Source organism: Amborella trichopoda, chromosome 9 (genome assembly GCF_054954075.1).
Source record: "Amborella trichopoda isolate Santa Cruz 75 chromosome 9, AtrichopodaSantaCruz75HAP2 v2.0, whole genome shotgun sequence".
NCBI classification, from domain to species: Eukaryota; Viridiplantae; Streptophyta; class Magnoliopsida; order Amborellales; family Amborellaceae; genus Amborella; species Amborella trichopoda.
This window is the reverse complement of record NC_142344.1, coordinates 50,698,395-50,725,742: the sequence shown is the minus strand read 5'-3', so window position 1 is coordinate 50,725,742 and position 27,348 is coordinate 50,698,395. Positions and strand designations below refer to the sequence as shown.

At 33.9% G+C, this 27,348-nt stretch overlaps 1 non-coding gene and 2 pseudogenes across 1 annotated transcript; all 3 read right to left on the bottom strand.

Annotated features, from left to right (window-relative positions):
- Positions 1-262: 262 nt before the first annotated feature.
- On the bottom strand, positions 263-793 carry LOC148780635 (dirigent protein 22 pseudogene; annotated as a pseudogene).
- Positions 794-14,674: 13,881 nt separating this feature from the next.
- Positions 14,675-15,261, bottom strand: LOC18426362 (dirigent protein 22). Its single transcript, XR_016040551.1, has one exon. It is a non-coding gene; the product is annotated as a dirigent protein 22 (transcript).
- Positions 15,262-24,945: 9,684 nt separating this feature from the next.
- Positions 24,946-25,509, bottom strand: LOC148780634 (dirigent protein 2 pseudogene; annotated as a pseudogene).
- Positions 25,510-27,348: the final 1,839 nt, after the last annotated feature.

Here is a 27,348-nt window from a genome sequence, read left to right as displayed (position 1 = left end):
AAAAAATTCTTAATAAAAAAAATATGTAAACGATCGAGGCCCAAACATTTAATTAATGATGATGATATACCCGGACGATGATAAAGGCAAGACGGCTAACTTAATGAGATGCTATGTCTTTTTGTCCAAATATTAAAACATTAATTGATAAATTTTACCAAAATTGGTAAACAACAATCCTTTTTATCTCATACATGCTGAATTTGTTATTCTCTCCAAAAAGAATTTGCGCCATAGCTGACAACACCAGTGAAATAAGAAGTTAGTAATGGATCACAGTGACATTATACTCCACAGTCAATGAGCCGGTGGCCAACAAAATAGTCCGGAGTTGTGCATAGCCCTGAGCCAGTCTGAAAGCTCCATTTCCACCCACCACAGACATCTCCCTCACATCCTGCAGTATCGGGTTCCTTCCGACCACCGTGAGCGTGCTTCCATTGAATTCGCCATCCGTGAACACAAAGTTGAGGGCCATGGTGACGCTTAACTCTGTCTGAGAAGAAACTACTTCAATTCCCTGTACCGTGCCGATCAGCTTCGAAGTGAGGTTGGGGCCTTCTGTTAGTAGGTCGTCATGCACGTAGATGCTACCGAAGCTAGTGGGTGAGGCCTGGGTGCTATTCAATTCGGCCACGAGTACGGATGTGGGGTTTGGTCCGGTGAGCACTCCTTGGAAGTAGAAGTGGAGGTGGCTCACCTTGGGTTGGCCTATGCCTTGCCTCTCTCTCCAGTCATCTGACATGGAGGTGGCTATGTCCATGAAGAAAAGCAGCAACAAGGCGAATGCCATGGTCGGTGCTCCTCTCATCTTTCATATATCTTGAACTGAGTTGCAGAGAGACAATCCCCACTGTCCTCACAGTTTTATTAGGTTGACCTTAATGAGGACTTTGCATGAATAAAATAAGGCCACGCATATGGTGGTCCCAGGAGACCTTGTAAAATGCTGAAATAAAAATAAGGAAAAAGTTTGTAGTCCCAGGAGACCTTGTAAAATGATCAAATAAAAATAAGGAAAAATTTTATAGTCTCAGGAGACCTTGTAAACTGCTCAAATAAAATAAGGAAAAAGTTTATATAATGCCGAGGCTCCAAACAATCAAATTAAAGCCCCCCCTCAAAACTTTCACTAGAAAAGGTTGTTTTGATGCCCAAATATCATCAATTTGATCATCTCGGCATCAAGATGCATGGAAATCAGAAAAAAACGGATTTCAAATTGTGGAAATAGTGCATATTGTAACGCATTTTTGGACCATCAATTTTCAAGATTTTCAAGTTTTTATAGATCTGTTCGATGTACACTATTTTTGAAGCTTTAAATTTTATAATTAAATATGAAAATATATTTTAAGGCCATCAGAAAGATTTTTAATATTGAAACTACAGTTCTCAACCCTATTTGTAGGTGCGCTCTACTTTGATTGTTGAGAGCCTCAGCCCATATATGGTGCTCCACCAAGTAACAGCAATCGGTTGGGATAATTTTCAAGATTTCATATCATCTCTTATATACCATGAACAACTTTGAAAGAAAGTTTTGAGTCTGTAAAACCATAGATTTGATTGTTGCCTCCGTAGACAATCTAGATTTATCGTCGAGGGGAAATTGATACGGTACATTCTTTTAAGCTCCATTCCCCCATGGCCATTTTTCCATGTAAGGTACACAATAATCACCATTAGAGCCTTTTCCTAACTGTATGAAATTAGCTATACAAATTCAGATCTGCTATTTTGTTCTATGAAGGGCTATATCCTCAATGTGACCATAAATCCGCATATCTTTTTTTACTATTTCTAACCTTATCTTTTTAGTTATGCCCCTTATCCTTTTTTAGCATTCTACTTGAAACAACTCTCACCTCTTTATAATTGTTATACTTCTATTTGAAACAACTCTCACCTCCGTATAATTATTATACTAGGTCTGTGTTGCACATAACCAGCCCCCTTAAGTCTATTATCTCTCATTTTATCGTCTATTGAAGCCACACCTAAGTCTAATTTCTCTCATCTTATCGCCTATTGAAGTTATACCTAAGTTCTCCCGAATATATTCATTTTGAATTTTGTCCCTTCTTGTCTTGTCACTCATCCATCTCAACATCCTCATCTCAGCTACACTCATCCAATGAGTATATTGTTGCTTGACGTTCCAACATTCTACTCCACAAAGAAAAACTGGTCTCACAGTTGTCTATAAAACTTCTCCTTCAGCTTCATTGGTATGTGACGATCACATAAGGCTTTGGTTATACATAACCACTTTGTCCACTAGCTCTAATTCTATATGCGAAAGATTGTATATAATAACACCCCTTATGTCACAATAGATGAGAAATTTTATTATGGATTTTGTTCGCAATGATATATCCTCAACCACTTGATTTCGAATCTAATGGTCAGTAATGATTGTGACTTCCTTTTGTAAAAAATAAATAGTCTCATTGTATACATATCATTTTCTTTATTTGACAAATTAAATAGCTATTAAGCCATGGTAAAGTATAATATGATCCATATGATTAATATTTGATCATATTATAGGTTATTAAAAGAACACGTTTTATTGTAGTCTATCTTCTTAAATTTTTTGAATGTTAAAAATCTTTTCAGTTTTTGTTGACATTCGCCCAATCGCCCACGTTCCCCGATTCTCGTTGATGATTTTTATAGGTTTTAGCTCTTGAGTCTCGGACGGGTCATGCAAGTTGAGACAAACTTTATCTTCCTATACTTTATTCGTTTTAGGTATCATGTGGAAGGGACAAACCTATTGAGAAACTTAGGTCCAATTGCCAAAGGAACTGCAATAAAAATAAATAAATAGTTAAGGGTATAGTTTATTGTGCGTCCCTAGATCAAAACGAGTCGGTCCTGGCCCGATCTGGTTAGTCCACTCGATTCCAACTAGATCGCTGATTAGTGCCCGATTTTTTTTGAAAAAAATGCAATTTCGGTAAAAAAATTCCAAAAAACTCAAAAAGTCCCAAAAAATTGTAAAAATGTTTAAAATTAACATGTATTGTTTTTTTATATTATCACATAAAAAAAGAAAAAAATAAAAATCATAAGCAAAATTGGGTTTCGGAGAAAATGATTAGACACCTGAAGCATTACTTTTTTCAGTGATCAATATATAATAAATATATAATATTAATATGTAATCAATATATACTATACAATATAAATTAAATTAATAAAATAAAAATAAAAATATAATATAAAATATAATATGATATAATATTATAAAATATTATAATAGTTCAACTCGAACCATGCTTTTTTTTGGGTATTTTAGAATTCAATTAAAAATATCAGTAAAATATAAAATTGTTCATCCCTTTGTGACAAATTTGATAAATTTCTATTCCTCTCATATCTGTGTCTATGTGTATGTCTATGTGCCCCTTGGGGGGTTGGTGGTGTAGGTATTAGATTGAAGATCAAATCAGATGAACAACGCAAAATTTTTATATCCCCCGAGTTGAGGGACTTGCGGGCTTGGCACCTTGTCGGGCCTGACCAACTTTGGTGCGTTTGAGTCTACTCACCCAAGGCAGCAAACCTTGCAGTTAGCAAATAAAAAATTTGAAATAGTATATAAAGTTTTAAGTAGAAAAATAGAAGAAGGAAAATTGTTTCATGCGAGCTGGACCGTATTTCTACATTCCAGAGGTATAAAGCATCCATCTTAAAGATGGATGCAAATAGATAGTCCATCGAAAAACAAGTCTAACTAACATGATATGCAACACACGATATCACCATAAATTATCGAGAGGATGGTCAACAATATCGGGTTCCAGTGAAACACTCCCAATGTGCTACATATTTGATTGAGTCATATTCATATCTCATGTTTGATATTTAGCTCCATAGATCTTGATCAAACTACATCTCCATGTATTTTACTACCTTAATTAGTTCACACAATCACAAAGAGGCACAAAAACACTTGGTATTAAAAAACTAGCTCTTTTAAACTTTTTAGTACCTATCAACTAATGTCCATACAATACATACATATGTAAATGAAGCATAAAGGATGATAAATAAATTAATGAATCCTCTTTCTCTATATGACCTTACCATGCAATGTGGGATAGATTTCATACCTTGTAGTGTATGGTACCGGGGCTTACTTGATCTTGGATTTTCGTACTGACGAATTGTAGTAGCATTGGGAGAGCACACAACTGATGGAGAATCACTTGGTCATCGAAGTGTCCATCTTTTAGGTCTTTGGATTTTCCCCTTTTTATACCATGAAGAAATGCTCTTCTTCATGCCATCACTCCAAAAATCACAATTTCAATTCCCCTACCGATCTTTAGAGTTTCTATACAGCCACCGTCTCTTTACATATCCCGTCATTATGAATATGCTTTTACATGTATTGTGTTTCTACTGTTTTTTACAGTTCCTAGATTGAGCACCCTTCATATAGAGTGTCATGTCTCTCCTACATTGTATTACCTCTCTCTGAAGTTTTACTGTTATAAATCATACTCATAGCACACTATAAAACTTGAACGAGTCCTAAAAAGGCTTCTATGATGAGGAGTACAAAGATGTACCTTAACATGTCATATCTTTCGACTTACTACAAAATAGAAGATGAGCAACCCATGAAAAATTTATGGTATCCCTCATCGCACAAAGAGTTTGTCTTTGAAAGTTTTTGAGTATGAAAGCAGACTCAAAATCAATATTTAGTGTCATCGCCAAATCACACCATCTAATGACTCTTTTAATTAGTGACATTCACATCAGAATACAGTTTTCATAGAACAAAATCAGGTTGTGCACCTCACAATATAATAATTATTTCTCTCAATTAGCAAATATTTTTTCCTGAGACCATTTTTATTGCAAACTAGACTCAAAACTAAAACTAAACATTATGGTGTGAATCCCAAATAGCATTTTTCTACATGGAATTAAATAAGTAACATTCATGTCATAAAATATGTTATACTGCAGAATTCTAAAATAAATACTGTCTTGTAAAATTATATTTTCTCTCTATCCACTTGGAGTTTCCCTTTTAAACTTTTTTTATTCAAAAGTAGACACAAAAGGGTAGTAATTATCTTTCTGCAAGCCTCATATCCCTTTGTTAAGTAGACTTGTCAAATATGGATATTTACATCTCAATCAAACATACCAAACCGCAGAAATTCAGGATGACCTTTTTCTAATAAAGAAATATTTTTCTTTCTTTCCCATGGATATTTCTCTCTCAAATAATTAATTTTAGATAGTAGACTCAAAATAGCAACTTACAAACTCAGTGTGGACCTCAAAACATTATGTTAAGAATAGAAATAAAATCATGACATTCATATCACTGAAACAGTTTTCGTTGTAGAAAACAACACTTGCTCATACTTCAATAAAAGGATCATATCTTTCAAACCACAAGAGATTTCTTCATAAAATTATCTTTTTTTTAAAGTAAACTCAATTTGATGAATTACAGTCAAATATTACTAAGAAATAAAACTATTTGCACGGTGGAGAATTTCATAGAATTCAATGTACAGTTCCTGAATTTTGTAGGTTTAGAATTGACACCTCATAATGATGAGTCCATAACACTCAATTCCCCGTAATCTCCTACCGAAATTTTGTAAGAAGATCCTACTCTAAAAAACATACGTATCATTGCGGTATATATTAGAGAAATACCTATTCTTCTTATTCATATCAGTGCTCCAAAACAAGAGAGAAAACCCTATTCTACAGAGGACATTTGCGGTATAGGAATCATGCCAGTAATCATTTCAGAGGTTTCCCATTGGACAACAAAGCCATTGTCTTTCAAATATCTGGCTTTTAACTCATAAAAATAGTGAAACGAAAGAGATATGGTAGCATGACACCTCACTCTGATACCAAAGAAAGTTAGACAAGGTGATCTAGCACAATGTATATAGTTTTTAATTTTTTTTCTTCTCACCGACTAGAACACTTACAAATGTCCAAATACAATAAAACTCTATTGAAATAAACAAATAAATAACCAAAAGTAGTTCTGACATGCTGCTATTAATTACAACATCATTTATTCAATAAATACAACCAAAACAATGCTTATGAGAAATAAAATCTAGCCAACCACAAAGAGAGATAATAGAAAATTACCTCAAACGGACTTACTACACCTCACACTGGGTCTCCTCCTCTAATGGTGTACTGATCAATGATCTAGCTCAGATCTTTGAAAGATGGGCAACTCCGACCTCATCAAAGGATAACCCATAAATCTTCATCGGTGCCCTGGTAATAGGGGTTTTCCAACTGGATTGACCTAGCACGTCAAGCGAAATCTGAGTATCGGCAAATAGCATTTGCCTATCTCGGTCCCTCCCTTTGTCCCTCAAGATCATATTCCCTTGGTCCCTCAAGACCATATTCTCTTGGTCTTTCTGAATCATTCCCCCACTAACGTTGTTTGTTAAGGCATATCAGATGTTGATTACATGCTTTCGTAAGGCCTTTAATGGCATAAAAGTCCAGCACACTCAATGACTCAATTATTCTTCATCAAACATTCACGAACCTTGATATGTGTACACCCTATGCCCGTCCATACATATTAGCATGGCACTCTCAAACAAGAGCTTTGTAAAGGAGAAACAACACAAGGAAATTTTATTTAAAAAAAAACAGCTCATGGAAATTTCATCAGTCATAGAATCATTCTAAAACGATACATGAATGACATTTCCTCAGTAGTGGATAACGGTTACATTGTAGTGCAGTATAGCATTCAGAGTTGTTGTATCGATGGAGTAGGTTTGTTTAAGACCCTAACCACGACCCAACGGAAGGCTCCGGTACCTCCAATAATTGACAACTCCCTCACCTTAAGCGGAACTAGATTCCTCCCCATCACAATGAGAGTGCTACCTTTGAACTTGCCATCTGTGAATACTAAGTGGTGGGACTCGAACATACTGAGCTCAGTTTGGGATGTAAAAGCATACAGACCTTGTGCCTGACCAATAACCCTGGATGTGAGCTCCGGTCCTTCGGTCAAGGGGTCGTCAACAACGACGACCTCACCAATGAGAGTGGCCGAGGCATTTTTCATGTTGGCTTTGGCCACGGTCACTGCCATAGGCTTCTCTACGACAAGGACGTCATGTAAGTAGAAATCAAAGCAGCTCACTTTTGGTTCACCTAGGCCTAGCTGTGCTTGGCAAATGGGCATGGAGGAGAAGAAGAGCAACAATGGAGCCATGCCGGTGGCTAATGCTTTGTTCCCTCTCATCTTGGATTCAATGAGATTGTTGATGAAGGTAGTTTCTTTTATACATGGCCCAGTCTGAAAACTCCTTGGTAATATCAGTGAAAGACTTTACCTCAAAAAAAAACAGAACAAGTATTTGGGAAAAACCTTATTGCCAGGTTGTGTTGGTGGATGGCATGATGAATTAGAAAAGAAGGGTCATCTTGCAATTGTTTCACTTGTAAAGAAGGGTCTTCTTGCAATTGTTTCACATGTAATTTCCGTTCAAATATTTGGGGAAAATCCTCATTTGATTTGTGCTAGTTGTTATATCTTTCTTTGATTTTGATGTTGTTATTTTATTCTTTACTTTATGGGTGTGATTTTGAACAATCAAATTAGATCCTACTTCAAATAGTCTTGAGAAATGTAATATCAATATTGGAAAGCTCTGTGATAGCCTTAAGATATATTTTGACATTTATTTATAAAATTTAATGTTTCAAAATATCTTGAAAATTGACAGTCCAAAAATATGTTACAAAATATACTATTTCCAAAACTTGAAATCTATTTTTTTCTCATGTCCAGGCATCTTGATGTTGAGATGATCAAGTTGAAGATATTTGGGCATCAAAATAACATCTTCCAACGAATTTTTTGAGATAGGCTCTAATTTGATTGTTTAGAGCCTAGGTTCTATCGACTTTTCCCTTACAGGGAATAACATGGTGGTGCCTTAATAAATGAAGCCTTTAGATGCAAAATACTTTTCTTGACCCTCCTGCCTCCTCCGTTTAGTAGCAATATTTTTCTCAAACGTGTAAAACCCAACCAAAAAGAAGAAGAAGTAGAAACATGGAATTAATGGATGGAAAAAGTTTATATAAAGATTGCAACCTTATAATGTAAAACTACGGATGCACCTCAAAAATCCATCGAAAAAGGTAGCTTTAATGTTGAAAAACCCTTTAATTGATCATCTCGGCATCGAGATGTATGACCATGAACAATACAAAGATTTTAAGTCTCAGAAATAGTGCATTTTACAACATATTATCTACAACGTCTATTTTTAAGATTTTCATATGTTTATAGATCTACTTGATTTTAACTATTTTTAAAATTTAAAATTTTATAAAGAAATATAAAAATAAAATTTGGAAATAATCCTAAAAACGTTTGATATCAAAATTATATATCATGATAAAAATTGAAGGTGCACCTTACCTCTACAGCTACGGATGCATTCGTATGCAAGCAGCACTATTAATGGGGAAAGGATTTAAGCATTTGCTTTAAATTTTATAATTAACTATGAAAATATATTTTAAAGCCATCACAAAGATTTTTAGTTTTGAAACTACAGTTCTCGACCCTATTTGAAGGTGCGCTTTACTTTGATTGTTGAGAGCCTCAGCCTATATATGGTGCTCCACCAAGTAACAGCACTCGGTTGGGAAAATTTTCAAGATTTCATATCATCTCTTATATACCTTGAACAACTTTGAAAGAAAGTTTTGAGTCAGTAAAACCCTAGATTTTATTGTTACCCCCGTAGACGATCTAGATTTATCATCGAGGGGAAATTGATAAGGTACAATCTTTTGAGCTCCATCCCCCCATGGCCATTTTTCCATTTAAGGTACACAATAATCACCATTAGAGCTTTTTCCTAACTGTGTGAAATTAGTTACACAAATTCAGATATGCTATTTTGTTCTATGAAGGGCTATATCCTTAGTGTGACCATAAATCCCCATATCTTTTCTTACTATTTCTAACCATATCTTTTTAGTTCTGCCGCTTACCCTTTTTGAGCCTTCTACTTTAAACAACTCTCACCTCCTTATAATTGTTATACTAGATCTGCGTTGTACATAACTAGCCCACCTAAGTCTATTTTTTCTCATCTTATCGCCTATTGAAGCCACACCTAAGTCTAATTTCTCTCATCTTATCGCGTATTGAAGTCATACCTAAGTTCTCTCGAATATATTCATTTCAAATTTTGTCCCTTATTGTCTTGTCACTCATCCATCTCAACATCCTCATCTCAGCTATGCGTATCCAATGAGTATATGGTTTCTTGACCTTCCAACATTCTGCTCCATAAAGAAAAACTGGTCTCACAGCTGTCTATAAAACTTATCCGTCAGTTTCGTTGGTATGTGACGATCACATAAGGCTCTGGTTACACATAACCACTTTGTCCACTAGCTCTAATTCTATATGCGAAAGATTGTATATAATAACACCCCTTATGTCACAATAGTTGAGAAATTTTATTATGGATTTTGTCCCCAATGATATATCCTCAACCACTTGATTTTGAATCTAATGGTCAGTAATGATTGTGACTTCTTTTTGTAAAAAATAAATAGTCTCATTGTATACATATCATTTTCTTTATTTGACAAATTAAATAGCAATTAAGCTATGGTAAAGTATAATATGATCCATATGATTAATATTTGATTATATTATAGGTTATTAAAAGAATAAGTTATATTGTACTTTATCTTCTTAAATTTTTTGAATGTTAAAAATCTTTTCAGTTTTCGTTGACATTCGCCCAATCGCCCACGTTCCCCTAATCTCGTTGATGATTTTTATAGGTTTTAGCTCTGGAGTCTCGGAAGGGTCATGCACGTTGAGACGAACTTTATCTTCCTATACTTTATTCATTTTAGGTATCATGTGGAAGGGACAAACCTATTGAGAAACTTAGGTCCAATTGCCAAAGGAACTGCAATTTTGGTAAAAACAAATGAAATTTTGGTAAAAAAATTCCAAAAAACTCGAAAAATCCAAAAAAATTGTAAGAATGTTTAAAATTTACATGTATTCTTGTTTATATTATCACACAAAAAAAGAAATAAATAAATATCATAAGCATAATTGGGTTTCGGAAAAAATGATTAGACACCTGAAGCAATACTTTTTTCAGTGATCAATATATAATAAATATATAATATTAATATGTAATCAATGTATACTATATAATATAAATTAAATTAATAAAATAAAATTATAATATGTAATATAATATGATATAATATTAAAAAGTATTATAATATTTCAACTCGAACCATTCTTTTTTTTGGGTATTTTAGAATTCAATTAAAAATATCAGTAAAATATAAATTTGTTCATCCCTTTGTGACAAATTTGATAAATTTCCATCTCTCTCATATCTGTGTCTATGTGCCCCTCGGGGGGTTGGTGGTGTAGGCATTAGATTGAAGCTCAAATCAGATGAACAACGCAAAATTTTTATATCCCCCAAGTGGAGGGACCTACGGGCTTGGCACCTTGTCGGGCCTGACCAACTTTGTTGCGTCTGAGTCTACTCACCCAAGGCAGCAAACCATGCAGTTAGCAAATAAAAAATTTGAAACAGTAAATAAAGTTTTAAGTAGAAATATAGAAGAAGGAAAATTGTTTAATGCTAGTTGGACAGTATTTCTACATTATGCGGTCCAGAGGTATAAAGCATCAATCTTATAGATGGATGCAAATAGATAGTTCATCTAAAAACAAGTTTAACTAACGGTCCAAATGTTTTCTTAATGATTATTATTTCTAGTTTTCAAATTGTTATTATTTTTTCATATTCATGATTTCCATGGTAAAGATTATATATTCTCAAAAAATTAGGATCAAATTATATTTTAAAAAATATCTTTATTGCCAAGCTCGCATTTTTACAATATGCGGGCTAGCTGCATAGAAATCATAAGCTGGCCACATTGAAACCGTGTGTCCATAGAAGAATAGGGAAAGAAAAAAAAGGAGAAATAAATAAAAAATGGTATAACAATGCATTTATCGGTCGATATTTAGAAAAAATCGCCGATTAAGTCACTAATCGGCTGATTTGTCCGATTAGTTGGCTGATTAGTACAATGAAAAAAAATTTCTTCATACATGACCATTGGAATTGAGCCAGATTGGGATCGGCTAATGACTGATCCAAGTTAGTCGGCCGATTATTAAAAATCAGCTGATCTTTTAAACGTTGTGCTAGGGGTGGTAACGGGTCGGTAGGGTATGGGTTCAGCCAAACCTGGACTTGGAAAAATGAAATGGGACCCGGACTTGGACCTGACCAAACCTGAATTCACTGAACCTAGACCCAAACCAAGAGCTAAATCTGAAAATATAGTGTGGGAGCCAGACTCAATCAGACCCTGACCTGAACTCAAACATGATCCGTCAGTTTTTTGGATACCCAATCCCAGATCAGGTCTACCCCTTGGGTCGTAGGTCCATTGCCACCCATACTGGGTGCATAAATCCGCCGCCCAATTTTTTTCATGGATTAGATATGAAAACATGCTCTATCAAGTAGATTGAAATGCATTTTTGGTTTCCTTTCATGATTTTGCAGCTAAAAAGTTGGGGCTAATTTGATGAATTAAAATAAGGGAAAAGTTTATATACATTCGAGGCTCTAAACAATCAAATTAGAGCCCACCTCAAACTTTTCACTAGAAAAGGTTTTTTTTTATGCCCAAATATCTTCAAATTGATCATTTTGAGATCAAGATGGGCGAACATGAGAAAAAAATAGATTTTAAGTTTTGTAAATAGTGTATTTTCTAACACATTTTTGGACCGTCAATTTTAAAGATTTTCATGTTTTTATAGATATATCGATCTGCACTATTTTTGAAGCTTTAAACTTTATGAATAACGATGAAAATATAATTTAACGCTATCAGAAAAATTTCCAATATTGAAACCACTTTTCTCGATACTATTTGAACGTAGGCTCTAATTTGATAGTTTAGAGCCTAGGCTCTATACAAACCATACCCTTAAAATAAGGGTGTGGTTTGTATAAGGCTGCGGCTACAACAATCAAAGTAAAAGGCACCTTCAAATAGTACCAAGAAATGTGGTTTCTATACTGAAAATGTTTGCGATAGCCTTAAAATATATTTTCATCTCTAATTATAAAATTTAAAACATCAAAATAAGTGTAGATTTAGGAGATCTACGAAAACTTGACAATCTTGAAAATTGACGGTTAAAAAATACATTAGTTTCAAAACTTGAAATCCGTTTTTTTCTCATGTCCACGCATCTTGAGGTTGATTTGATCAATTTGAGGCATCAAAACAACCACTTATGGTGAAGTTTTTGAGGTACGTGCTAATTAGATTATTTAGAGCCTCCCACTTATATAAACATTTTTCTTAAAATAAGGATACAGTTTATTTAAGGCCTACCTTTTAAGGAAACAAAGTAAAGCTTAGTCTTAAATCTTTATCCGGAAAGCACTTTGGGCATTGGAGATCTTCATGATGACTCTAAAATCCATTTCTAATACAGATTATAAAATTTAAAGACAAAAAAATAGTAAAAATCTTGTGGATCCGTGGATACTTATATTTAGGGTGAAATGGACGGTCTAGATATTATATGATATAAACACTATATTTAGAGCTTGGAATCCAATGTTTTCAAAATAATTATAATGATCAAGGTTGAGATGATCGATTTGAATATTTTCCGACACTAGAAGTACAATTTTCTATGAGTTTTGAAGTGAGGTGTTAAATAAAATCTTTTTTTTTTCTGAGTAGATCAGTAGGGAACGGGTCCTTTACTTCTTTTAAAAATGGAACTTAAAATGTCACTCTCCCACCTTGACTACCTACAGCCCATTACTAAATAAATAAAACCATTTTTACCTAATGCATATTTAAGTTTAATAATGTAAAACAAGAATAAACTATTACGAAGCCTGATCAGGAGTTGACTATACTTTATGCAGTTGACCAACGATTTTCTTGGTTTTTAGCCAAAGAGTATGCAATATATTGCTCTATTAACACCATCTAGGCGAGGTTTGTAAATCTTTTGAGAACCTAAATTAAACTAAACTGAACAAAAGGAATATTCTACTAGGGTTTAAGAAAAATCAAACCAAAGGTTTATGTAAATTAACGAACAACAATTAGAAGAAACTTTAGAAAAGAGTATTATCTCCCAAAATTTTTTATTTTACAAGCGCACCCATTTTCTTCTTTTTTCTTATTCCCAAATTGCTTTCACTTTGGATCTTGAACATCCAAAGTGACAAAGCCATTTCGTAATTTTGAATATCGAAGATCTTAAGTTCGCCCCCCCCCCCCCATAGTGATACTGGGGTTCAACTTGGAGCACTAGTTCCCATATGCTTTGAATGGGGAAAGAGAGTCCTAATACTACTATTTCCTATAAGTTTTGAATGGGATGAGAGAGAGTCTCAGTGAAAGTTAATTTCCAGGATTGGGAGTGGGAATACCCTTAAGAGCTTGTGGATTTTCTCGGTAGGAAATTGGGTAGCTTTTAGTGTATATTGGAAATGTGAAACATGCATAAAAAGTTTAAGGTGTGCCATGTTGATCAACACAATTTTTATTTTATTTTTTACGCCTTGATCAACACAATTTTTATTTTATTTTTTATTTTTTTCGTTAGTAGGACAGTGCCCCAAGCTTTAATGTATTGCCCTATTAACGAAAAAACTAAAATAAAAAATAAAAATTTGGGTTGATCAAAGGGCAATTTTGCAAAAATAAAAAACTATAGATTGACCGACCTTCTTTGCAATTTCCTCCCATTTCGCACTTTACCTAAATTTTAAAATCCGTAGGTGAATCACTCAAGGAAAAAAAAACCCTATCTAATGATTAGAAAGTGGATTCTAAAATTTCAATTTGAGAAGATACTCTTAATTAGTCTCCAAAAGCCCTATCTAATGGTTAGAAAGTGGATTCTAAAATTTCAATTTGAGAAGATACTCTTGATTAGTCTCTTAGCCAATGTAGAAGAAGTACAATTCGCTCTGCCGAAAATGTAACAAGAATTGTTATTAGGGAGTGTACAATGAGGCCATTTTCCATTAATACAAAGTCCACAATTATTTATAAGCATCCCATATGAAATATGAAATATGAGAGTTTGGATATGTCACAAAGTTCAAAAAAATTTCTTTCAAACTTTGAATTTGATCAATGAAATAAATGCGGAATTTCACATCCAAGATTAACATAGAGTACCTTGTATTAAAACTTAATGATCTCATTGTATACTTTTCTATCTTTTTCTTGTGAGATTAAAGGAATGGAGACACAATGGTCCTTATTACTTGTTTTCTTTAACAAATGGAGTCGATTCCCGTTCCAAAAGCTTGAGCTCATGGTGGGGACAATCACACAAACATGAAAATCATTTATCGTGGGAATCACAAATCACAAAATGGTTAAAATCTCAAACAGAGCCAAGCTAGAAATGGATGACTGTGACATTGCATTTCGACCAAGCATACAAACATGAAAATCAAATTACTGTTTGTGGGAATAAAGAATCACAAAATGGTTGAAGTGGAAATCAAAAGTCACAAAATGGTTGACAACTCAGAACAGAGCCAAGCTAGTAATGGATGACTATGACATCGCATTCGACCACAAAGCTCCTGGTGACCTTGTTCGCAGAGTAGGTCTTAGCGAGGAGAAAGCCACGAGCAAGACGAAAGGCTCCACTCCCTCCCACAATGAACATCTCCCTTACATTCTCCATAGTGGGATTCCTCCCAATCATAGTAAGCGTGCTTCCATTGAACTCTCCGGTCGTGAACAGAAAGTTGAGTCCCATGAAAAGGCTGAATTCAGTCTGAGATGTCGAGGCATAAATTCCCTGCATTCTCCCTATTACCTTAGAAGTTATGGCACGGCCCTGAGTCAGGGGGTCATCTACTACGTTCAACATACCGAAGAATGTCGAAGAGGTTATGGTGGTGTTAGCCATGGCCACAATCAAAGCCGTCGCATTCTTAGTACCGCTCGCTATGTCGTGGAAGTAGAAGTGGAGATAACTCACCTTCTCTTTCCCTAGGCCTAAGCTCTTCTTCCAGTCCGCACCTGCCTTGCAGGCGACAATGGAGGAAAAGAGAAGCATGAGCAAGACCACCAGCCCTCTCATTTTTCTTTTTCTTCTTCCTGGGTTGGAGCCCAAAACCTCAATATTGCAGCCCAAAACCCTTGGCAAGAGAACATTGGCAACATAAGATAAAATGAAAAGCATTACACAATTTGGGGGAGAGCATGCCAAATTTAACATTTAAGTTTTTAGTAATTTACGTATGGACAGAAAACAAAAATGAAATGGGAAAATTTTGGGAAAAAATTACGTGAAAGGTCAGTCAACCCATATTTTTTTCAATTTTTTCCTAAATTGGCCCCAATCCAAAGATGACATCTTCTTACCGCTTTTTAATTCTTATTTTTTTAGTTTTTTTTCTGGTATCAGTAGCATAGTGCCCTGTTCAAAAGGCAGTCCGAAGTTGGCATCCTCAGACCACCTTATTTCTTAGCAAACAAATGAGCTAACGCCGTTTGAGGATGCCAACCACGGACTGCCCTAAAAAGTATCAGAGAAGGCAATCCAAGAAAGGGCTCCTGTGTGAGGATGCCAATCTCGAACCTCTTTGAAGATCACCGCATAAGGTGGTCCGATGATGCTGCTCGGATCGACTACGCAGTGCCCCAAACATTAGGGCAAAGCCCTACTATCGAAAAAACATAAAAAAAAAAAGTTAAAATGTTGTTTGAGGATGGTATCCTCAGACTGAAGGGAAATTTTGAAAAAATAAAAAACTCCAGGTTGATCGACCTTCCGTGTAATTTTAACTCAAATTGACTCATTTTATATTTTAGTATTCTTTTGATATTGATAGATACTTCACTCTAACCTTTTTATTAGAAAATATTTGGTGGTTTTCCAATACCATCGTCAATTAATGCTCAGCCACCCATATAGGTCGAGCATGCTTGGGGGGTGTTTTGGATCCAACTATTTATAGATCATCTTTCTTTTTTTTTCTTTTTTTTTTTTGAATGATAAAGTGAATTCATCAAGTACTATCAGAGGTGCACAAGGAAAGAAAGGAAGAGAGAAGAAGTAAGAGAAAAGAAAAAAAAAGCAGGGTTGAAAAAGAGGGAGAGAGAGAACTCACTTCAATAGTGACTATGGCTGAGCTTGTTCAGGTTTAGATACACCAATATTTATCTCCCAATGTTCAACTTCATTGGCAGTAAAATGAGTGAAAATGCACAAAATAAGATAAAAAGGACATTGCCCAAAGTGGCCCCTTAGTAATCCGCTTTACCTCAGCTGAAAGAATATCACCAAAGATTCAGAGTCACCTCTTGAACTCCCATCAAAATTCAATCTGTATTTGTTTTGGTATGGTGGAATCCAATTAGAATATCTAAGAACTCCATTTATGTTTGGAAAAAGTCAAATTAAGGTGCATCTCAAAATTCATTAGATTGTTTTGATGCTCAAAAATTAATCATCTCGACCTCGAGATATATTGACATGAGAAAAAATATATTTCAACTCTTGGAAACAATGCATTTTGTAATGTATTTTCTGGACTGTCAATTTTCAAGTTTTCATAGATTTGCTCGATGTAAACTATTTTTGAAGTTTTAAAGTGTTTCTAATTAAAATAAGGGATTGTATACAAGGAGACCAGTTATCTTTGGCACAGGGAGACCACAATTATGTATAACCATCCGATGTGAAATTTGATAGCTTGGGTGTGTCATAAAGTTCCAGAAGATTTCTTTTGAAATTTGAGCTTGAACAATGAAATAAATGCAGCCACCCATTTTCATATCCAATGATCAAGATTAATTGGGGTCACCTTGTATCAAAGGTAAATGGTCTCATAATATATATTTTTTAAAAATTTTAGGCCATCACAAAGTTTTCACAACACCGTTCGACCATTTGAAAATACACCTTACTTTGATTGTTTAGTGCCTCGGCCTTATACAAACAACACCCTTTATGTTTTGAGATCATGTTGACCTATGAAAAAATAATTTGGCGCAAAGAAAAAAAAAAGCAGAAAAAAAAAACAAGATGAACAACTCCAAATCGAACTGCCCCCATAAATGATTGTGTTTCGACCATTTGATGGCACAAGTAGATGTAGGGTTTTAAGGACTCCAAATTTTCTATTGTAAAATATTTATATGCTAAACGCGGATAATAGTGGGATTTTCATGTAAAAGAAATCCCACCGTAAGTTAATAATTTGGGCACAAGATCATGTGATAGGTGGTCTCGACTGACGACTTTCTCAGCTACCTAATTTACATAATTAGCAAATCAACCCCTAATTTTTACAAATCAGCAAGTCAATTGTTTTATATCTCGCATGCATGTGCATGAGAGAGGGAGTGTGTACTCACAAGAGAGAGTGAATAAGCAAGAGAGAGAAATCTACACACCCATATTATAGGATACCTAAATTTGAGAGAGAGGGAGAGCGAGATCAACCATCTTTTCACATCTTAATAAGAGATTTCCATATCCATCCTTAACTTAATATTGTTTTAATGTCTTAATTAGGGAGGCACAAGAGAGAAAGATTTCTAGATCCTCCTTATCTAACATTGTTTCTTCTTAATTGTGTTTAAAACCTCCTAAAGTTAGACCGGTGTTTTTTTTTTTTTTTTTTTTATCACACATATTTCTAAAAGTTGTGCATGCAAGTCATCCCTATTTTTTCCCTTTATTTTTTGTTTCAAACCTCCTAAAATGGGTACATATCCCCAATTCAATCCCTATTGTGCTTAACTAATAACTAGAGAGAGAGAAAGTACCAATAATTTAAAATTTGATAAATATGAAAATTTAACGTATTTGATTAATATAAAGAAGCAATAAATTAGGGTGTGGTTTCCATATGGTTGCACCTTAAACAATCCAATTAAAGTGCGCCTCCAAATTTTAGTATAACATATAATTTTGGTGTAAATATTTTTTAGGATTATTTGAAAATCTATTTTCATATCTAATTATAAAATTTTATACTCCAAAAATGGATAAAATCAAGTAGATCTATAAAAATATGAAAATCTTGAAAATAGAAGGTGTAGATAATGTGTTGCAAGATGTGCCTTTTTCGAGACTCAAAATCTTTTTTTTTTTTTTTTAATATTCATACATCTCGATGTCGAGATGATTAGTTAGAGGGTTTTTTGATATTAAAACAACCTTTTCCGATATATTTTGAAGTGCAACTCTATTTCTACATTTTGATGATGCAAACGTATATAAACTTTTTCCATAAAATTATCGTGCCTTATTATATAATGGGTGTGGTTTCTATACGATAGCAACCTTAAACAATCCAATTAAGCCGCATCTCCAAATTTTATCATAGCTTGTAATTTTGTTGTAAAAAATTCTTAGGATTATCTTAAAATCTATTTTCATATCTAATTAGAAAATTTGAAACTCCAAAAATAGTTAAAATCAAGGAGATCTATAAACTTATGAAAATCTTCAAAATGGCGGCCTAGATAATGTGTTGTAATGATGCACTATTTCTGAAACTCAAAAACATTTTTTGTTATATCCATACATCTCGAGGTCGAGATGATCAAGTAGGGGGTTTTCAACATTAAAACAACCTTTCTAATAGATTTTTGAGGTGCATATGTAATTCTACATTTTAAGGTTGCAACCTTACCTAAACTTTTTCTTTATATAATAATTAAATAAGAGAAAATAAAATTCAAGATAGAGAAAGATAGGCATACCATATCAAAAATTGAGTTTCCATTTTTAATGAGCGAGAGAGATTTCCATATCAATTATTATCTCCACATTGTTTCCATATCTTAATTTGAGAGAGAGAGATGACATTCATTTCATATCTTAATGAGAGATTTCCATTAAGAGAGGCACAAGAGAGAGATTTCCATATCCTATCTTAATGAGAGATTTCCATTAAGAGAGGCACAAGAGAGCGATTTCCATATCCTCCTTATCTCAACGTTGTTTCGTCCAATTCTTTTTAAAACCTCCTAAAGTTGGTAACTATTAGATCCTGTAACTTTTTTTTTGTTTTTGTTTATCCATCCCTTTTCTAAAAGTTGTACATGCAAGTCATAACTAAAATTTTTTCCCCTATTTTTTGGTTCAAACCTCTTAAATGGGTACCTAACCCCAACTCAACCCCTATTGTGCCCAATAATCACGAGAGAGAGAGAGTGAAAGTACCTACAATCTTAAATATGAGAAATATGAAAATTTAACTTTTTTTATTATAATAATATATAAAAGAGCAATAAAATTTATCTTATTATATATTTATATATATATATATATATGAAAAATCTTCCCAATGCCTATAGGTGAAAATGAACAGTGATTTCGTTTATGCACATCATCTTCCAAAGTTCATCGCACGGTCACGATTGTATGTTAGTGTTTTAATTTTTATTTTTTATTATAAATTAGAATGATTTGAAATTTGGAGTGTGTATAAGTTCGAAGTTGGCATCCTCAGACCACCTTATTTCTTAACAAACAAATGAGCTAACGCCGTTTGAGGATGCCAACCACGGACTGCCCTAAAGAGTATCAGAGAAGGCAATCCAAGAAAGGGCACCTCATACCGCCTCCGAATGCTTAACAAAGTCATTCTTTCCTGTTTGAGGATGCCAATCTCGAACCTCTTTGAAGATCACCGCATAAGGTGGTCCGATGATGCTGCATCGGATTGACTACGCAGTGCCCCAATCATTAGGGCAAAGCCCTACTATCGAAAAAACATAAAAAAAAAGGTTAAAATGTTGTTCGAGGATGGTATCCTCAGACTGAAGGGAAATTTTGAAAAAAAAAAAAACTCCAGGTTGATCGACCTTCCGTGTAATTTTAACTCAAATTGACTCATTTTATATTTTAGTATTCTTTTGATATCGATAGACACTTCACTCTAACCTTTTTATTAGAAAATATATGGTGGTTTTTCAATACCATCGTCACTTAATGCTCGACCACCCATATAGGTCGAGCATGTTTGGGGGGTGTTTTGGATCCAACTATTTATAGATCATCTTTCTTTTTTTTTCTTTTTTTTTTTTGAATGATAAAGTGAATTCATCAAGTACTATCAGGGGTGCACAAGGAAAGAAAAGAATAGAGAAGAAGTAAGAGAAAAGAAGAGAAAAGCAGGGTTGGAAAAGAGGGAGAGAGAGAGAGAGAGAACTCCCTTCAATAGTGACTATGGCTGAGCTTGTTCAGGTTTAGATACACCAATATTTATCTCCCAAATATCAACTTCATTGGCAGTAACATGAGTGCAAATGCACAAAATAAGATAAAAAGGACATTGCTCAAAGTGGCCCCTTAGTAATCCGCTTTACCTTAGCTGAAAGAATATCACCAAAGATTCAGAGTCACGTCTTGAACTCCCATCAAAATTCAATCTGTACTTATCTTGGTAAGGTGGAATCCAATTAGAATATCTAAGAACTCCATTTATGTTTGGAAAAAGTTTATATAAGGGTGAGACCCTAAACAATCAAATGAAGGTGCATCTCAAAATTCATTAGATTGTTTTGATGCCCAAAAATTAATTATCTCGACCTCGAGATATATAGACATGAGAAAAAATATATTTCTAAGTCTTGGAAACAATGCATTTTGTAATGTATTTTCTGGACTGTCAATTTTCAAGTTTTCATAGATTTACTCGATATAAACTATTTTTGAAGTTTTAAATTTTCTAATTAAAATAAGGGATTGTATACGAAGAGACCATTTACCTTTGGCACAGGCAAACCACAATTATTTATAACCATCCGATGTGAAATTTGATAGCTTGGGTGTGTCATAAAGTTCGAGAAGATTTCTTTTGAAATTTGAGCTTGAACAATGAAATAAATGCAGCCACCCAATTTCACATCCAATGGTCAAGATTAATTGGGGTCACCTTGTATCAAAGGTAAATGGTCTCATTATATATATTTTTTTAAAAATTTAAGCCATCACAAAGTTTTAACAACACCGTTCGACCATTTGAAAATACACCTTACTTTGATTGTTTAGTGCCTTGGCCTTATACAAACAACACCCTTTATGTTTTGAGATCATGTTGACCTGTGAAAAAATAATTTGGCGCAAAAAAAACAAAAAAAAAGAACAACTCCAAATCGAACTGCCCCCATATATGATTGTGCTTCGACCATTTGATGGCACAAGTAGATGTAGGGTTTTAAGGACTCCAAATTTTCTATTGTAAAATATTTATATGCTAAACGCAGATAATAGTGGGATTTTCATGTAAAAGAAATGCCCCCGTAAGTTAATAATTTGGGCACAAGATCATGTGATAGGTGGTCTCGAGTGACGACTTTCTCAGCTACCTAATTTATATAATTTGCAAATCAACCCCTAATTTTTACAAATCAGCAAGTCAATTGTTTTATATCTCACATGCATGTGCATGAGAGAGAGAGAGTGTACTCACAAGAGAGAGAGTGAATAAGCAAGAGAGAGAAATCTACACACCCATATTATAGGATACCTAAATTTGAGAGAGAGGGAGAGAGAGATCAACCATCTTTTCATATCTTAATAAGAGATTTTCATATCCATCCTTAACTTAATATTGTTTTAATATCTTAATTAGGGAGGCACAAGAGAGAAAGATTTCTAGATCCTCCTTATCTAACATTGTTTCTTCTTCATTGTTTTTAAAACCTCTTAAAGTTAGATCGGTGTATTTTTTTATTTATTTTTTATCACACATTTTTCTAAAAGTTGTGCATGCAAGTCATCCCTATTTTTTCCCTTTATTTTTTGTTTCAAACCTCCTAAAATGGGTACATATCCCCAATTCAATCCCTATTGTGCGTAACTAATAACAAGAGAGAGAGAAAGTACCGATAATTTAAAATTTGATAAATATGAAAATTTAACCTATATGATTAATATATAGTAGAAATAAATTAGGGTGTGGTTTCTATAAGGTTGCACCTTAAATAATCCAATTAAGGTGCACCTCCAAATTTTAGTATAACATATAATTTTGGGGTAAATTTTTTTTAGGATTATTTGAAAATCTATCTTCATTTATAATTATAAAATTTTATACTCCAAAAATGGATAAAATCAAATAGATATATGAAAGTTTTTAAATCTTGAAATTAGACGGTCTAGATAACGTGTTGCAAGATGCGCCTTTTTTGAGACTCAAAATCTTTTTTTTTTTCATATTCATACATCTCTATGTCGAGATGATTAATTGGAGGGTTTTTTGATATTAAAACAACTTTTTCTGATAGATTTTGAAGTGCAACTCTATTTCTACACTTTGATGATGGGTGCGCTTTCTATAAGGTTGCAACCTTAAACAATCCAATTATGGCGCATCTCCAAATTTGATCATAACTAGTAATTTTGTTTTAAAAAATTCTTAGGATTATCTTAAAATCTATTTTCATATCTAATTAGAAAATTTGAAACTCCAAAAATACTTAAAATCAAGGAGTTCTATAAGCTTATAAAAATCTTGAAAATGGCAGCCTAGGTAAAGTGTTGTAAGATGCACTATTTCTGATACTCAAAAACTTTTTTTTTTTATATCCATACATCTCGATGTCGAGATGATCAAGTAGGGGGTTTTTCAACTTTAAAACAACCTTTCTAATATATTTTTGAGGTGCATATGTAATTCTACATTTTAAGGTTGCAACCTTACATAAACGTTTTCCTCATATAATAATGTAAATAAGAGAAAATAAAATTCAAGTTTTCCTCATATAATAATGTAAATAAGAGAAAATAAAATTCAAGATAGAGAAAGATAGGCATACCATATCTAAGATTGAGTTTCCATTTTTAATGAGCGAGAGAGATTTCCATATCATTGATTATCTCCACATTGTTTCCATATCTTAATTTGAGAGAGAGAGAAGAAATTCTTTTCATATCTTAATGAGAGATTTCCATTAAGAGAGGCACAAGAGAGAGATTTCCATATCCTCCTTATCTCAACATTGTTTCGTCCTATTCCTTTTAAAACCTCCTAAATTTGGTAACAATTAGATCTTGCATTTTTTTTGTTGTTTTTGTTTATCCATCCCTTTCCTAAAAGTTCTACAGGCAAGTCATACCTAAAATTTTTTCCCCTATTTTTTGGTTCAAACCTCCTAAAATGGGTACCTAACCCCAACTCAACCCCTATTGTACCCAATAATCACGAGAGAGAGAGAGAAAGTACCGACAATCTAAAATATAAAAGATATGGAAATTTAACCTTTTTTATTTTAATAATATATAAAAGAGCAATAAAATTTATCTTATTATAGTAAGTATATATATATATATATATATATATATATATATGAAAAATCTTCCCAATGCCTATAGGTGAAAATGAACAGTGATTTCGCCTATGCTCATCATCTTCCAAAGTTCATCGTAAGGTTACGATTGTATGTTAGTGTTTCAATTTTTATTATAAATCAGAATGATTTGAAATTTAGAGTGTGTGTACATCTTAGTGAGATGCACCTAATAAAAATATAAAAAAAAATATTTCGTAAAATATAAGTTGACCAAAATACCCCCATAAATTTTCAGAGGTATTTTGGCCAATTTATATTTTACGAATTATTTTTCTTATATTTTTATTAGATTCTTCTATTTTTTATGAATACACGCTGCAAATTTCAAATAATTCTGATTAGTAGAAAAAAAAAATGAAAAAGAGAAACACTACCAGGTAACTATCACCAAGCGATGAACTTTGGACGGTGATGAGCATATGCAAAATCACTGTTCATTTTTGCCTATAGGCATTATGTAGTGTTTTCCATATATATATATATATATATATATATATATATATATAAAGAAAAAGGCTGGTGTAGATCTACTAGCTCACATCTACATATAAGTCTAACGGCAAGACATCAATCCTCAATAGGACGTACTTTCAAATAGACTTGAAATATGTTGTTTTGGTATCAGAATTCTTTTTGATGGCCTAAAATTTATTTTCATCTCTAACTATAGAATTTAAAGTTAAAATATAGAGTATATTGAGCAAATCTATGAACACTTGAAAATCTTGAAAAGTTGATGGTCTAAATGTACTATTTCCAATACTTAAAATCTATTTTTTCTCATGTCCATACATATCAAGGTCGAGACAATCGAATTGAGGGTTCTTTTTAGTATCGTAACAACTTTTTCTAATGAATTTTTGATATTTGATTGTTTAGAGCCTCACCCTTATATAAATTTTTTTATTTAAAGAATATAAAAGTTTAAATATTAAAAAATAATAAAATATCACATTTCCACAAGTCTATTATCGTTAAAAATTGGGTAGTTGGAAGCATTAATTGGAAGAGAGATCAAAGGATTGAAACAGAAAAGCAGCCCTTGTCCCAACCGGAATTCTAAGGTCCAGTAATAAAATCTTCCCTAAAAAAGAAAAGTGACATCCCAACGATAGAGATAAAAAGTCTTACATCGAGAGTGAAATTCTTTATTTAAAATTATTACTACGAAACAACAACCAATGCAGGTCAACAATAGCCCTGCCACCAAGACTTTATTTTTATTTATCCTTCAACTACCCTACTATAGAGCTGGAAGATAAATATGTTACTTCTTTTATTTTTATTAAAAAAAAGGAGTCAGGGCCTTCTTTCCAACTGATTTTATGATAAAAAAAAAGAAGAAGAAGAAAACAAAACAATAGCCCCTAATTATCTAAAAAATCCATAGTAAACTTTATTCCGTTTCCAAGAACAATAGACCTGGTTCACTCTACAGCACACAAGGACAACTGCACCACCAGAAATTTAAAAGATCAAGCCGAGTCAGTAGTGAATAACAGTGACATGGTACTCCATGATAGCATTCAAATTGGTGGCGTTGAAGGAGTATGTTCGGAGGCGAGCATAACCGCGAGCCAATCGAAATACCCCATTCCCACCCACCACGGACATCTCTCTCACCTTATTCAAAATCGGGTTCCTACCGGCGACTGTGAGCTCACTCCCATTGAACTTGCCCTCTGTGAAGAGGAAGTTCATCTCCATAAAGATAGTTGGCTAAGTTTGGGACACAGAGGCAAAGATGCCTTGGGCCTTTCCGATCATCTTCGATGTAAGGTTGGGGCCCTCAGTGAGTGGTTGGTCCATAACCCTGACCATGCCAAAGAGGGTGGGTGAGGACTGGGTTATATTGGCCTCGGCCACGATCAGAGGGGTCGGGTTCTTCGAGTCGAACATGTCGTGGAAGTAGAAGTGAAGGTAGTCCACTTTCTTCTTGCCTAGGCGTAGGGGCGCTTTCCAATCCTCACCATCCTCAAAGTCCTGAGCCTCTAAGGTGGCCAAGAGCAACAAGGAGGCTAGCCCTATCGCTAATGTGTTTCCTCTCATCTTAGGATGGATTAGCACCAAAATCTTGGTTAAACCAATAACTTCCTCCTAATTAAGCTATGGGCTCATTTAGTGGGCCTATTCACAAGGGCATGCTCTTTGTATAGTAACCTAATTAGAAGACTTTTCTTGCTTTACGGGTTAGTTATCTGCAAAGTCTTAGCTGCCATTAGGTATAGCACGTTATGCTTTTGTGATGTTGACGTTAATATAATGTTTACAATTTGCCACTTGGCCGTGTTGTTATTTTATCAATGCTTGAAAGATTTTCAATCCGGATCGAAATTGGCAGATTTGGATTGGGAATTGTGGTAGACGATCTGGTTCCTACAGTATATCGCGGATCCAGTTGTTCCCTCCTAAAACCCAGCGGTTCTAGATAGAACCAACTAATTCTGTCATAGAACTGACAGAACCAGTCAATTCTACAGAAACCGGTTCAGCACCCTACTTCCCACACATGTTTTTAGTATACCTTAATTTTTGGAGCAATTTACATATGGACACAAAATAATTATATAAAATATAAAATGGGCTGTTTTTGGGCAAAATTACTAGAAGGATCGGTCAAAACGTTATTTTATTTCTTATTATGAAATTACCTCTCAATTTGAGGATACTTAGACTGCTTTTTAATTTCATTTTTTAGTTTTTGCAATAAAGAGGGTTGTGCCCTATGGTTTGGGGCGGTCCGAGACCTCATTGAACCCTTCAATGCCTTGTTTTGGTGGTGTTCTGGTGTTCCCATGTTAGAATCCTAGGACCGCATTAGACCCTTTGATGCCTTCAAAATAAGGAACATCGACAAACTTTTGGGTAACCATCTCCTGCATCCTTTTGGGCTTCCATGCCCTTTTATAAGGGCTTGCAAATCAAGATCTGTTTTTTTTTTTTTTTTTTTTTTTTGGGTAATTCAGTGAAGAAGACAAGCCTCTATCCATTTTTTTCGATAGATTAAGAATTAGTTTTTAAAGGTATTAATAAAATGGTGTTAGTGATGGAAATGAAAACCACAACGTGGTGACTAGGGTGTGGGGTGCTACCACCACGACCTTAAGCCCTTCCCAAATCGAGATCTTTTTTGTGAACAAAAAATTGCGAAGCGTCCCTTTTAATGTCATAAACTCTCTCTCTCTCTTTAATTTACCTCCATTCTTTAAGCAACTGGCAATATGCATGATGGAGTCCATCTTAAAGTTCGTTTTCTTTTGCCTCTCCTATTAAAATGTGGGAAGAGAAGAAAAACCCTTTGACCCTTATGTTTAACCTTATAGAAAAATTTGGGTTAGAAAATTTCATTTCACAACAACTACTCGTATTTTGAACCTCCTGTTGACTGTAAAAGGATTGTAACGGACAACACACGCTTAGATATGATACGTTATCGATATTTACATGTTTTTTTTAAATAATTAAAAACTATAATGCAATACCACTTTATTATTTTTTAACCTAAAGAGCTAGATTTTAAAAAAGAAAAAATGAGTGACTTTTTGAAAATTTTTTGGCAGAAACCGTCTGATGTGGCTGATTCGCCAATCCAACCTGATTTTTCAAATGGAAGATCTGGGTCACGGATCCGTTTTTTGAAACCTTTTATTGGATATAAACATTTTATCTATTTTAAGAATAGATGCAATTTTTATGAGGCTTAGGATTTATAAAAAGAAATTAAGGCCTCGCATCGAAAGTGCATTTGGAAAACAATTTGGACATTGGAAATCTGTCCAATGACTCTAAAGTTAGTTTCCACCACCAATTATGAAATTTGAAGCTAAAAAATTATACAGATCTTGAAAATTGACAATCTAGATATTCGACTGATACAAAAGATGGACT